Source organism: Dermacentor variabilis, chromosome 9, assembly GCF_050947875.1.
Source record: "Dermacentor variabilis isolate Ectoservices chromosome 9, ASM5094787v1, whole genome shotgun sequence".
Classification (NCBI taxonomy): domain Eukaryota; kingdom Metazoa; phylum Arthropoda; class Arachnida; order Ixodida; family Ixodidae; genus Dermacentor; species Dermacentor variabilis.
The window spans coordinates 44,372,646-44,385,674 of NC_134576.1; the positions used below are offsets into that span (position 1 = coordinate 44,372,646).

The window sequence follows — 13,029 nt, forward strand, 5'->3', positions numbered from 1 at the left end:
AGTTGCTGCTGTAAATTAAAGGAACACATAGTAAGTAAAGCCATCATGACATACTTACAAGAAAATAACATATTATATCCTAAGCAACACGGTTTTAGAAAAGGCTTGTCAACTATAACACAATTATTAGAAATAACACATGACTTCGCATCAATTATTAACTCCAAATTCCAAGCTGATGCTATATTTATTGATTTTTCAAAGGCGTAGGATCGCGTAGTGCTCTGTAAACTAATCGAGAAAATAAAGCCAATCGGAATTGAACACAATGTCGTAGAATGGATAGCAGCCTATCTGTCAAACCGAACTCAATATGTTACTATAAATAATTATGACTCGGACCAACTCGAAGTTTATTCAGGGGTACCACAGGGGTCCGTATTGGGGCCATTATTATTTCTCATATACGTCAACGACATCGCTGATTGTGCAGAAAATGGAGTAAAATTGCGGCTCTTCGCCGATGACTTGGTAATTTATACAAGCGTACAAGGAATCGAGGACCAGCTTAGACTAAATACTACACTAAGCAATATAGGCCGCTGGTGTGACATGTGGGGAATGGAAATTAATCTTAAGAAAACACAGTATATTACCATAACTCATAGAAAGTCGATCTTTAGGTTCAATTATACATTAATGGGCAACGATTTAATACAAACTGACACAATAAAATATTTAGGCATAACCTTTACAAGCGCGTTAAAATGGAATACCCATATCGATAATACATGCACGATGGCCTTCCGAACACTCGGTCTCTTGCGAAGAAAATTAACTGCAGCACCATCCTATGTGAAACTAACAGCATATAAAACTTTAGTAAGACCAATTCTTGAGTATGGTAGCATAGTGTGGAACCCGTACCAGAAAGGACTCTCACAGAAATTAGAAAGTATCCAAAATAAAGCGTTGCGATTTATATGCCATAAGTATTCTCGACACGAAAGCGTAAGTGCTCTTAGAAGCCAGGCAGCACTGCCTACCCTTGTTTATCGGCGTCGTGTGGCTGTCATTAAATTTCTTTTTATGCTATGTAATGACAACATTAATATAGATAAGCGAGATTACTTGCAACCACCACACCGACACTTCAATAGAACCTGCCATAATAAACACATCAGGCAGTATCCAACACAGTGCGACACGTTTAGATATTCATATTTCCCATGGGCAATTGAAATCTGGAATTCGTTGCCACAGAAAATTATAGAATCAGTTCTGTGGATGGCTTTGTCGCAAAATTGGAGCCATATTTTGGCTGTTCATGAAAGTATTTGAGTGCGTAGTTCAAAGGTAATGCATTGGTTGAGTGATTGGACACTATTGCACGTGCGTTTGCATACTGCCTTATGATTTTAAATGTAAATATTGCAATGTGCTGAATAGTGGCGTTTTATAGATCCACGATAACTACAAGAATATTATACGACTAATATTGCAATTGTTTTTTTCCCTGATTCATGTGAAACAAGAAAAGTGTCTTGTGTTGAATACCAGTGCTGTTGTATGGCAGTTTTTTCTGCTTTATATATTTTGTTTTTTTTTTTCTTTTTTCCTGTTTTTTCCCATGCTCATGTGTATATATTACAATCCACTTCCTGTTTGGGCCTGTGCAAAGGCCTACAGTATTGTTAAATAAAATAAAATAAATAGGTTGAGAGAAATGGTCACCGATGAAGAAGGGTTTAGCAGCATAGTTAGTTACCATAAACGCATCATTCTGAAAATGGGGTATGTAGTTGGAGAGAGAGCAAGGAGTGCAAAATGGCCAGTCCAAATTTGAACGCTGAAGAAATAGCAAATATAGTCGCTAGAGTTGAGGAAGAACTTGGCAACTGGCCAAGTAAAGAGTGGGAATATGGCGAGCTTCTAAGTGTAATAACGGCAGAAGTACGGGAAGAGAAACAACATGTTCGTTGGAAAGGAAAAAAGAAACCGAAAAGCTGGTGGAACAAGGAGATACGAGAAGCGATCGCCGAACGACAGAAAGCATCTCGAGAGCACAGGCAGGCAAAGAAGGTGCAGTTGCCCCAGGATGAAGTAACCAGTAAATGGGAAATATACCGGGAGGAAAAGTCTGTGGTTCAAATACTGGTGCAAGCAAAATAAAAGGTGAAAGCGAACGTTGGTTGTCAGGAATATGCAGGAAAAAGAAGGCCGCATTTGGAATATTTTGGAACCACATAAAATTATTAGGCAGGTAGTCAACAACAATACAATAAGATATCCTTGACAAAGATGGAAACAAAGTTTAAGGGAAAGTGGCATTAAATTACATCCAAAAAATAACAGCCGAATCTTTCCAAGGCGATGACGAGGTTGTACTTGAAGAAAAAAGGAGCATGAAAAAGACCCAGGTGGAAAACGAGCTGGTGCTGACAAATTTAAACTGGGAGAAAGCGGAAGAGAAAATTCCTACAGGCACAGCCACAGGGCTAGACGAGGTTCCCGTTAGGCTGAATAATGAACTACGACCAAAAAGTAAGCAAGCGCTGGTGAAAGTAGTGGAAAAAACTTTAAATTAGATGAATACCAGACAGTTGGCGACAAAGTAGAATGAATTTATTTATAAAGGTAAGGGGGAGAAAGGTAGAATTCACTCGTATAGACCGTTGACTATTACATCGGCAATATACAGGCTAGCGATGCAGGCAATCAAATTAAAGCTACAAGCTTGGGCAGAGAATAATGGCATTTTGGGAGAACTTCAGAATGGCTTCAGAATAGGTAGGCGTTTAGATGATAACTTGTTTGTGCTTGCTCAGTGCATTGAAATATCAAAAGTAGAAAGCAGACCGTTATATGTGGCCTTTTTAGACATTACAGGAGCCTATGACAACGTAGACCGCAACATTTTGTGGGATATTCTGAAAGGGCAAGGCTTAGGTGACGATCGTCTACAGCTTTTGAGAGATATTTACCTAGAAAATACCGGTTGCGGTGAATGGGAAGGGATGAGGAGCGAGGAGAAAGTTCACATCAACAAGTGACTTAGGCAGGGGTGCCCTTTATCCCCGCTGCTGTTTATAATGTACATGTTGAGGATGGAGAGGGCGCTAGAAGGAAGTAATATCGGGTTTAATCTCTCATAAGAACAGGCGGGTACAGTAATAGAGCAGCAACTCCCAGGTTTATTTTATGCGGATGACATTGTGTTGGTAGCTAACAAAGTGATTTTCAACGTCTGGCTAATATCTGTGGACATGAAAGCAACAATTTAGGTTTGAAATTTAGTTTTAGAAAATCAGGTGTTATGGCATTCAATGAAAACAGTGAACAGACAGTGGAGATACAGGGCCAAGAAATACCTCGGGTAACAGAATCTAAATACCTTGGTATATGGATAAACGAACGCAATGGATTTATGGAAACACAGGAAAATCCACAACAGTAAAGTGGAAGAGAAATGCAGCCATAATGGGAGGGGGAAGCACAGAGCGCTATGGGGATACAATAGGTACGAGGTCCTTCGAGGTATGCGGAAAGGTGTAATGGTTCCAGGAGTTACTTTTGGAAATGGGGTTGTTGACTTTTAATCAGGGGTACAATCAGGACTCGACGGGAAACAAAGGTCAGTGGGTCGCCTCGCATTGGGTGCTTTTGGGAAGACTACAAATGAAGCGGTGTAGGGTGATATGGGCTGGACTGGTTTTGAAGTGAGGGAAGCTCGCAGTAAATTTGAGTATGAAAAACGGCTGAGGAATATGGAAGAAAGTAAGTGGGCTGGGAGAGTGTTCGTGTATCTGTACAGGAAAAACATTGATTCACAGTGGAGGAAAAGAACTAGGAATCTTACCAGCATGTATGCGGCCTGTAGGGTGGGCAACACAGCAACAAAGAAGGTCAAGCGGAAAGTCAGAGAGGCTGGATTGATCTCATGGATTGCGCAATGAAAAAGAAACCTGCCATGAGTAACTACATAAAAGTAAAAAACGAAACCAGGGAAGAATCCATTTATGATAACTCAAAGAGAAGCTCATTACTTTTCGAAGAGAGGTCGGGATGCCTTAGAACACGCACCTATAAAGCGAGATATAAGAAGGAAGAAGAAGCATGTGCTTGCCGCAGTGAAGCTAGGGAAATGACGGAGCATGTTTTATTAGAATGTGAGGACGTCTACCCAGCCGTCGATTTAGGCACGACTGGCCTCCTTGAAGCCCTTGGGTTGTAAAGAAAATATGTCCGCAATAGACAATAGTAAGAGGCGATTGGAGGATTGGTGGAAGAAAAGTAGGGAAACGACAAAAGACGAAGACGTACAAAAGCACAGTTCGCAATAGGGGATCAGGAATTTGGGCGTGGTAGTTCATAGTGTTTTTCTTTTTTCATTGTTTAACCTAGGTAGGATATTAGGCAGTATAGTAGCAAGAGCTTGGTCGCGCAACCCACCACCCCGTTCCAAAGGGGACGCTCACAGCATCCATCCATTCATCACGGCCCACGCAAGAGCCGCGTTCCCACTAGAAAGCTCACCTTCGTGCATAGCGTTGACCGCCAGCGTTTCCGGTAAACATTACGGTTACCTAAGGTGCAGTTGCCGGGAAGCGTGAGACGTAGTCAGCTATCTTTGAATACTATGGTGTTACACTCTTAACGACGAAGCTTAAGCGTTCTCCAAGTAGTTTTTGTAATGTGGAATTATCCAGTAGATGTTGTGGGAAGGAAAACGAGCATATCAACCCGGCCGTCTCTAAAATAAAGTTCTGCGGCCAAGCAATGCCCCAAATGGTTTGTAAATAAATTTCTCTAGAACGCAACATTTATTTCTCTTAAGCACTTCGACATAGTGCAGCCACATGGAGAGGCTCCTAGCAGGAGTGGACATTTCAGTCTAAAAAGGACAATATGCAATTGATACTTGCTACATTTCGCGGTGGAATGGTGCGTCCCGCAGACAGCCGCCATTTGCGTCTTCGTGCGCTCTATTATAATAAATTTAAGTAATGGTTACCCCTCGCGAAGGTTAGTTACAAGTTGAACTCCTCTAAAGCGGGATGTATGAATGAAAGAGAGTAGTCTCTGTCTGTACACCCTAGTACGAAGCTATCAGCGAGCTCGCTATTCCAGGCCAACACACTTAGGGCACTTTCAAAAGGAGTGTACATTATCGACTCATGTTGTATGAGTAGCTCATAATGAGCGGAATTCTTGATCCTGTTATTTCGTTAGAAAACAAACCCGATTTAAGTAATACATTATTTCTGACACAAAAGCTATATTCAAATACATAATCTGGGAAATCGATCAAGTTAAAGAAAATTCAATGCTGATAACAATGCCGATAAGTTACGGTATCTACTGAACCAATATATTGTACAAAGCAACTGCGCTGATTTAGGTAGTTGGACTTTTGGACAACATGACCCTTCGACATGTCTGTAACAGCATCATGCGCGGATCCAAGGGCCATGTCTGGATGTTTCGACCTTTCCTGCAAAAATTGCGAGTGCAGCCCCTCCGTAGGGCACGTGACCAAATCATGAAGCACCTACCAGCTGTTATTGTTCTTTTGATATGATGAAATATATTTAGTTTAAATGTACTGCATTTTTATTGTCACTCTTGCTTCTATAGTTGATATTCCATATGCCTGTAATAAGTCGCTGTCATACTTTTCTCCTTGTAAGTGTCCAACGTGAACTGGCACCCAAGAACCCCTTGGGAGGTCCTGCATTTCACTTGTGCCTAACGCTAGGTTCTCTTATTGATGCAGTCAGTTGTATTTCCGTTAAGAGAAAGTATACTCAGTACCACAAGTTCACTGTCATGCGCTTTATTTGTTTGAAGTCCTTTTTTAACCATGACCTTATTAGGTATTGCAGGCTTTCGTTATCTGAGCACACAAAGCTAGCTGCATGGTTTAACTCTAAAATATTTTTGTTCATTTTATATCCAGCCAATACTTACATAGAGCTTCATAATTGTTGTCTCTATATGCTTCAGGAAAGGCGTTTGTTTAAAATGTGTAGTGAGGACGTTCACTTGGGTGCGAATAAATTTACGTATATTAGTAGTAGTCTTGGCATTGTTATTATACACTATTAGTAGTATTAGTAGTATTTATTATTACTATTATTATTACTAACCGAAAGCATTCGTGCACTCATCATTATCATCACTAACCGTCCCGGTCACAACCCGATTACCTCCTCCCCGCCCCCCCTCACCCACTTGACAAACAGAAGCCTACATCCGCGCCCAAACAGCGTACAGGGTACAAGGGCACTTATTTCTTTTCTTTGGTAGGTAAGTGTGTGTGTATGTGTCTGCCTATCAAATGCCACAGAATTGATTATAACAAAAGCCTGTATGCTACAGCTTCACACCCCATTGAAATTTGGCTAGCCTTTCTTTTCAGAAGCAGTTCTGTTGTGCATGATAAGGACAATACTGGACTGAAATTGCAGCGAGAGAATCCCAGGCCACTGCCTGTTTGTTGCTGCTGGACCGGGATGCCTATTCTTATTAATATTGTGACTGAGCAAGCTTGTCAACGTTGAATGCAGACGGTTTCGTGAATTGGATTAGTGCGGCTACGCGGCTTAAACTATTGGCGGGGATGTTGGTGGGGCTACTGACGTACCGCATGTCCGTGATGAAGTCGGGCACGAAGGACAGGGGACGCACATCGCGTAGAGTATAAGGACTGAGGGTACGCTAGGGTGTAGGCGATGGGGCTGTAGGTCGACATGGTGAAATCGATAGGATATGCCTGCCATTTATATGAGGTCCGCCGTGGCATAGGGCAAAGTAACAGCCGAGGAGGTCTCACGTAAAGAAGCGGTATTGTGTTTGGCTCAGAATTAGGCGCTTAGCGGAAAAGGTGAGTGGTGGCTAAGGGTATGGCGATTCCATGGAAAACGGCACCCACAGATGTGCCGAACGCGTCAGTCATATGTACGAGGATTGGGCCTGGTATTGTGTGCTCTAAGAGGGCAGGGTTGAGCAAAACGTGCTTGATGGCGGCAAAAGCCTCATCGGCAGCAGAGTCTCTAGGAAGAATAGCCGCAGCGTCCTTGATCGCTTGTGCACCGTCAAATGGCGTGGCGATAGAGGCAGAGTTTCGTACAAAGGTGCGGTAGTAATTTATCTGACCAAGAACTGACACAATTTAATAAAGGACGTGGGCCTTGGAAAGTCAGTGACTGCTTGCACCTTTATTGAAAGGGGTCGTATGCCAATGAAGTCTACGTGGTGGCTAAGAATGTCGAGATGCGGCTTATATGATTTGCTTTACCCCTCGTAAATAATAATGCGGTGTTGAGAGGGATGACCTTGCCATAAACAGGTTATCCACGTAACCGACGGGAAATGTAAGGTCGCACGTGGCAGAGTCAGTAAAGTGCTGAAAATACTGTGCAGCGTTACGCTGGCCAAAGGTCATCCATAAATACTCGTAGACGCGAAGAGATGTTACGGTCATTAGGGGAATGTCCTCATCTGCGACTGGTATTTTATGTTAAGCACGCACAATGTAGACCTCAGAGAACATACGATTGCCATTCAAGGCGGTGGGGAAATCTCGAATGTAGAGTAGCTGATACATGCCATGGATACTCTTGGTGTTAAGAGACGAATATTTACCACAACGCCACCAGTTGGTGTTTTTTTTGTATCCAGTAAAGAGGAGATGCCCAGTTAGGGAAAGAAGGCCGAATTATCCCCTGGTCCAACTTGTGTACGAATTCAATGCCTACGACCTTCAGCTTTGTCAGATGCCAGGCGACGGGGACGAGCGAACACGGGAGGGCTGATGGTTGTGATGTCGGGCCGTATATCGCAGCGGAAAGGATGCTTCCTTTCTGGCGGAGAAATCAATTCTAGAAACAGACTCTGCAAAGCTGCAATAATACCATCGGCAAATAAAGGGCAGGAACGCACTGAAGTGGTAGTTGCACACGCAGTAACGTCAGAAAAGGAAAAGAGGGTCGTGGAATCGAGGAGACGACGCCGTCGTACACTGATTTCGTCACAGCTGTGCGCCGTGAGGAGTTAGCGTCTGACTTCAGGGACCACGACGAAGGAACGAAATGTCGGTCGAGGACCAACTTCAACGTCATCGAATACTGATTGTCGACAGGTATGCGGGAGCCACTGAAGGCTTGCCAGTACTGCATTGGCTGTGAAAGTGCGATCCGCGCGTGTCGCTGGTCGAGTGATAACCCGGCCTCCTCTATCGACGAGCAATGTTTGTGAGGTGGCCTTGACGACGAAGTAAAACGGTGAAACAAGTTGAGGCCACGACCACTTCTCGCTAGTAGGGAGTGGCCAGCGAGTTTCTCTGCCAGGAACAAAGGAGCAGGCATTGGCATTAGGCGGCACCGAAGCGACGGTAAGAGAAATTGACGCCCGATGTGTTACAGTGCTCGCGTGCTGAGAATGCGGCGCCTCGCAACATTGTGAATGACGTCGAAAGCCAGAAGGCTAGAAGACCCTGCCTCGCCTGAGCGTCATCGGAATAACGTTCTCCATTCGTGCGCAGAGGCGACCGACGTCCGATGCAGATGACTAAGCGGTGTCGTTGCTCACCACTGTCGGTGGACCACCGGAAAATGTGCGAGTCCATGTGGCCACAGCTAGTGGGCAATAGAAGGCGCGGCCTCAATCCCCTTGTCAGCCAGGCCAGGAAAGTTGGTCTTGGTCGTATAGATGGCAGCGACGGGTGCCATCGGAACGTTGGCTGGTAAATGTCGCAGAAAATGTTCTCATAGTAAGGGGTCATCGAGGTTGAGGCACAGGAGGCCAGATGTGTCATGCGAAGTAAGAGCCGGCTGGGCTGATGATCGCATAGCGGTTCGTTAGACAGCAACGGCTGGACCCCCAAACACTTCCATGATACCACGCAGTCTAAGAAAATTTCCTTGAGACAATCCTAATGAGCGGCCGGCAGGTGAGTGCAAAAAAAAAAGGAAATGATATCGATCACTTCTTTGGCGATAGTTGGTGGGAGCACAGCTAGAATGATGGAATACTCGGTATTCTACGAAGTCGAGGAGAGTGTGTTGGGAGGCTAGTTGGTAAGACACTATTTCGTGAACTTAAACGGTGCTAGGCACGAGACACCGAGGTAGAAGACCGGACGAACGCAGTCCTACCTTGAATTCAAACGAAGTGATCTGAGAAAGCTCTAAATAAGCTTCCAGCATCAGAATCTAGGAAACCGTGTAGTCTTTCCAAAAGAGCGGCAGGCGGTGATCGGCAGCATCCCCCCTCTCTCCTTGAGCAGGTGCTGAGGTGGCAGACAGGTGATGGATTGTGTTGGTGACGGCTCCACCACCTACAGTGGATGGGCGTAAAGACCGCTCACCGGAGTATAAGGACGATTCTGCCTGCTTATTGGTGCCCCTACCTGTTTATTGGTGCTACACGGAAAGACTTCTCTTAAGCCAAGGTGCGTTCGGCTCACGTGTAGCACGCGTCAGCCGTCGGTGGCGGCCACGGTGCTGCCGCTAGACTGCAAACACAAGAATTCCAGATGCGCCTGTAGATGTGTAAACTTTGCCCCAAGGTCACGCATCAAGAGTTATAGCAAGGTTTAGCATTATATTCGAGTTCCTCACGAGGTATTCTAACATATGCGGTAAATACACACCACGATGCAGTAACCAAGACCACTGCGGCTGCGCTTCACGAACAGCGTGCTGGCAAATGCCAGTCGTGTCAGAAAGCTGACGTGGTGAGAAACGCCGCCAGAAGCGCTGGTGGCGCAGCGCCTGTGTGGTACTGCAGAGTATACTCAAGGAAAACGGCGGGCGTTTGTCAGAGTCAGATGAAAGGAATAGGTGTGAATAATTTAGCTTTACGCTTATTATCAATTCTCATGAGACCAGTGCACACAACTCATTGTGGTGTGTGAACCCACATCCCCGGCATGAGCGCTAAGGCCTGTGCGCGCAAAGGTCATGCAATCAGTGAAAGCAATGACGCGGCCCTGACTCCGGTACAACCGTCTAATAACACTGTGTGCACTTCGTGGGTCACAGCGTTCACAGGCTACGCAAGAACTTAAATTCCAATTCACGCAGGTGCATAGTGCAAGACGTATATGAAGGGACACCACAATAACGGTGCTGCTGTACGATGCTTCTTGAAGGAAGAATGGTTATAACACGTGTATAGGCACAGAAAAGTACATGCATAAACCGGCATTTAGCGGTGCTGTAACTCAACTGTGTTGCCCTGGGCAATGCTCATTCTGCGCATGTCCAACAGGCATACCATCAGTGCCACATAACGAATAGGTAAATAAAGTTAGAGAATCCGCGAATTACTAATTCCCCATTATACTAACAAATCGGTGCGCTTTAAAAATATCCATGAGCCGACGGTAAATGTTAATGTTTTATGTCATAACATAGTGAGACCTGTCTATTCTGAACATGTCTATATTAAGCGCGTCGTAGGCACGAAATGTGGAAGCCATGGCGCCTATGTTAACATCCGAAACGCTATTTGAACTGCGTGCTTCGGTGTCATTTAGAACGTGGAGCATTGTGGGCACGCCCCGCGGCGACGTAGCTTTCTCAATGCAAGGCTTCGAAGAAGGAACGGGACCACAGCGGTGGCCGTGTTTGATTGCTAATGGCTCCGCTTCTGCTGAACGAATAGAAGCATTTTCCACTGTAAATTATTTCTAAAACAGCCTATTTTCACTTGAAATGCATTTCTCCACTTCAGTATACGTAGTTCAGGGCCCCCTTAATGTTGTCTATCCTTGTTTGCTGTCTGATCCATACAGTCTCTTCCTAGCTCATATATATATATATATATATATATATATATATACATATATATATATATATATATATATATATATATATATATATATATATATATATATATATATATATATATATATATATATATATATATATATATGTACACACTTCCGATTCCCGATTACATCCGCCGAGATATGTCCGACCCAACAAGAGCACCCAGCAGCCAGGCAGCCACTTTTGAACAGGGCACAAAGACAGAGGATAGAAAGTTGGCCGAATTGGTACGGTGACATGATCTTGGATTGCAGCGCGAAGTGACACGGACACAGACTAGAAGCAGACAGGACGAGCGCTTACTCTCAACAAAATTTATATTGAAACAAGGAATACATATATATATATATATATAGGTGATTGCATATAGGTCCTGTCTGCTTGTAGTCTGTGTCAGTGTAATTTCGCGCTACATTCCAAGAAAGTAGACAAAGCACGTTTTGCAGCAAGAAGGACGCGCTTATCGCCAAAGAGGAGAAGAACTATCTCACCTGAGAACCTTAAAGGCACAAAAAATACCTTAATAACCCAACTGTCACTCCCCAATGTCTATGGCGTCTATTGCTTTCAACCTGGAATGTTCACTGCCTCGAAGCCGAGTGCTCTGTTAACTGTTACTCGGCAAAAAACAGCCGTTGCGTTTTTTTTTTGTTGTTTCCTGCTTTGTAGTTAACGGTACCTCCCTCTCCTCCTCTAGTTTGCGCCACAGCTTGCGCTGTTTGGTCGACGCCGGGCGCCGAGCTCTGACGTCAGTGTACACGCACCCTGTTGCAAGGGAAGCGAGTAAAAAAAGGAGGTCAATATGCGGCAAAAATGTGCACCCGAATGTCACGAGGCCGCCAGTGCTGCTTCCTGTACATCAGCGCACGTGCACAATTCACATTGTCAAGGTCTATCATCGAGAACTTTTATGGACGTATACTGACACGCACATATTCAGAGTTGACTTGACATCACAATTTTAGGCTGTCTCGAAAGGGCGTTGTAGGTTATGCAACAACGGATTGCACGAGACGTGTCTAAGAGCGGTCACGATTGGTGACACTTGCGAAGGTGCAGAGTTCGTTTAGAGAAGACACAGCTATTACTACCGTGAGCAACCTTATTCTATACGCTAGTTGCTGGCGTAAACTGTCGACAGTGCCATGGTCATGAATGGGCAGTCCAGTTATCTTAATTTGTAGTGTTCTTTCAACAAAAACCCCGAACATCTATGCAGCAATTTATTCTATAGTGTCATCGTTAGCCAATGCGCCTAAAGGTGTCGCCACTGTTGTTTCCGCTGGTTTGCGCTACTCCAGTAATCCGGAATTTTGTGAAGGATGATTCAGCTGAGAAGCTGAAACGGTTCACTGTACTTAAGAGCCGTACGTGATTAGAGGTGATTTAGTTACTGTTCCCGGTAGCAATGCTTTAGACGAATGTGTTTGAGTGTCTTCAACGTGCACGGTGCATAGTGAGTGCTCACTGTAGTCTTTAATATTCTCTCGTGTTTATGATAATAGCGGTAAATTATTCATATTTAGAGCGGATACGGTCGAGGAATTGAAGACGTTATAAATGAATATGAAGCTTGTTGGTTGTTATAATACTCAATATTATCAAAAGAGGGTTAGATCGTCATTAATGTTTTGTTTTTACAGTTCAATTCAACTGATTTCTATATTGTACGGAAAGAAGAGAAAGAGCTAGCCATGCGACCTCGCAAATGTTCATGCTCATGTTGACCACTCGGCATAGAAGAACATTTTACATTTAAACAAATGTATAAAAAGCTGTGCATGCCTTTCGTTACATAATTTCTACGTACAGAAAAATCATTCCTATGAACATATGCACCGGACAAATGTGAAAAGGAACACAACGCAGTGCGTACACCTAAATACGCCACGAAGTTTGTTTTTGTGCCAGGATTGGACATTGTGGACAATATTTGCTTGCAGGAATTTATACAATTGTGCAAAAAATAATTCTTTTTTTTCTGCAAATTCCATAGTTTGGATTCTGCAATTATAGAACAGGAGTTCATGCGATAACCGTTGTAGGTAGGTCTCAAAGGCCGTAAAATGAAATGAGGTGAATGCTATGCAAGAAGAGTGGCTTGTGACAGTGCGTATTTACTGTGGCAAATTCTGAACGTTCGTGCAGCGAAGGCAATTAGTTTGTGTCTTGAAAACATAGCCGACGCCGTTGTCGTCGGCCTGGCGTCACTCGTTTACAGTCAGCTGCTTTTCGTTGTAAGGGCCGCATT

At 44.1% G+C, this 13,029-nt stretch overlaps 1 protein-coding gene across 1 annotated transcript in view; it reads right to left on the bottom strand.

Moving 5' to 3' along the window:
• The window catches only part of LOC142558323 (putative sodium-dependent multivitamin transporter), a 129,644-nt gene extending 118,289 nt beyond the window's left edge, over positions 1-11,355 (bottom strand). Inside the window, exon 1 of the mRNA XM_075670470.1 lies at positions 11,270-11,355. The gene's annotated coding sequence lies outside the window, so the exon portion shown is untranslated. The remainder of the gene's footprint in view (positions 1-11,269) is intronic.
• Between the last annotated feature and the right edge of the window lie 1,674 nt (positions 11,356-13,029).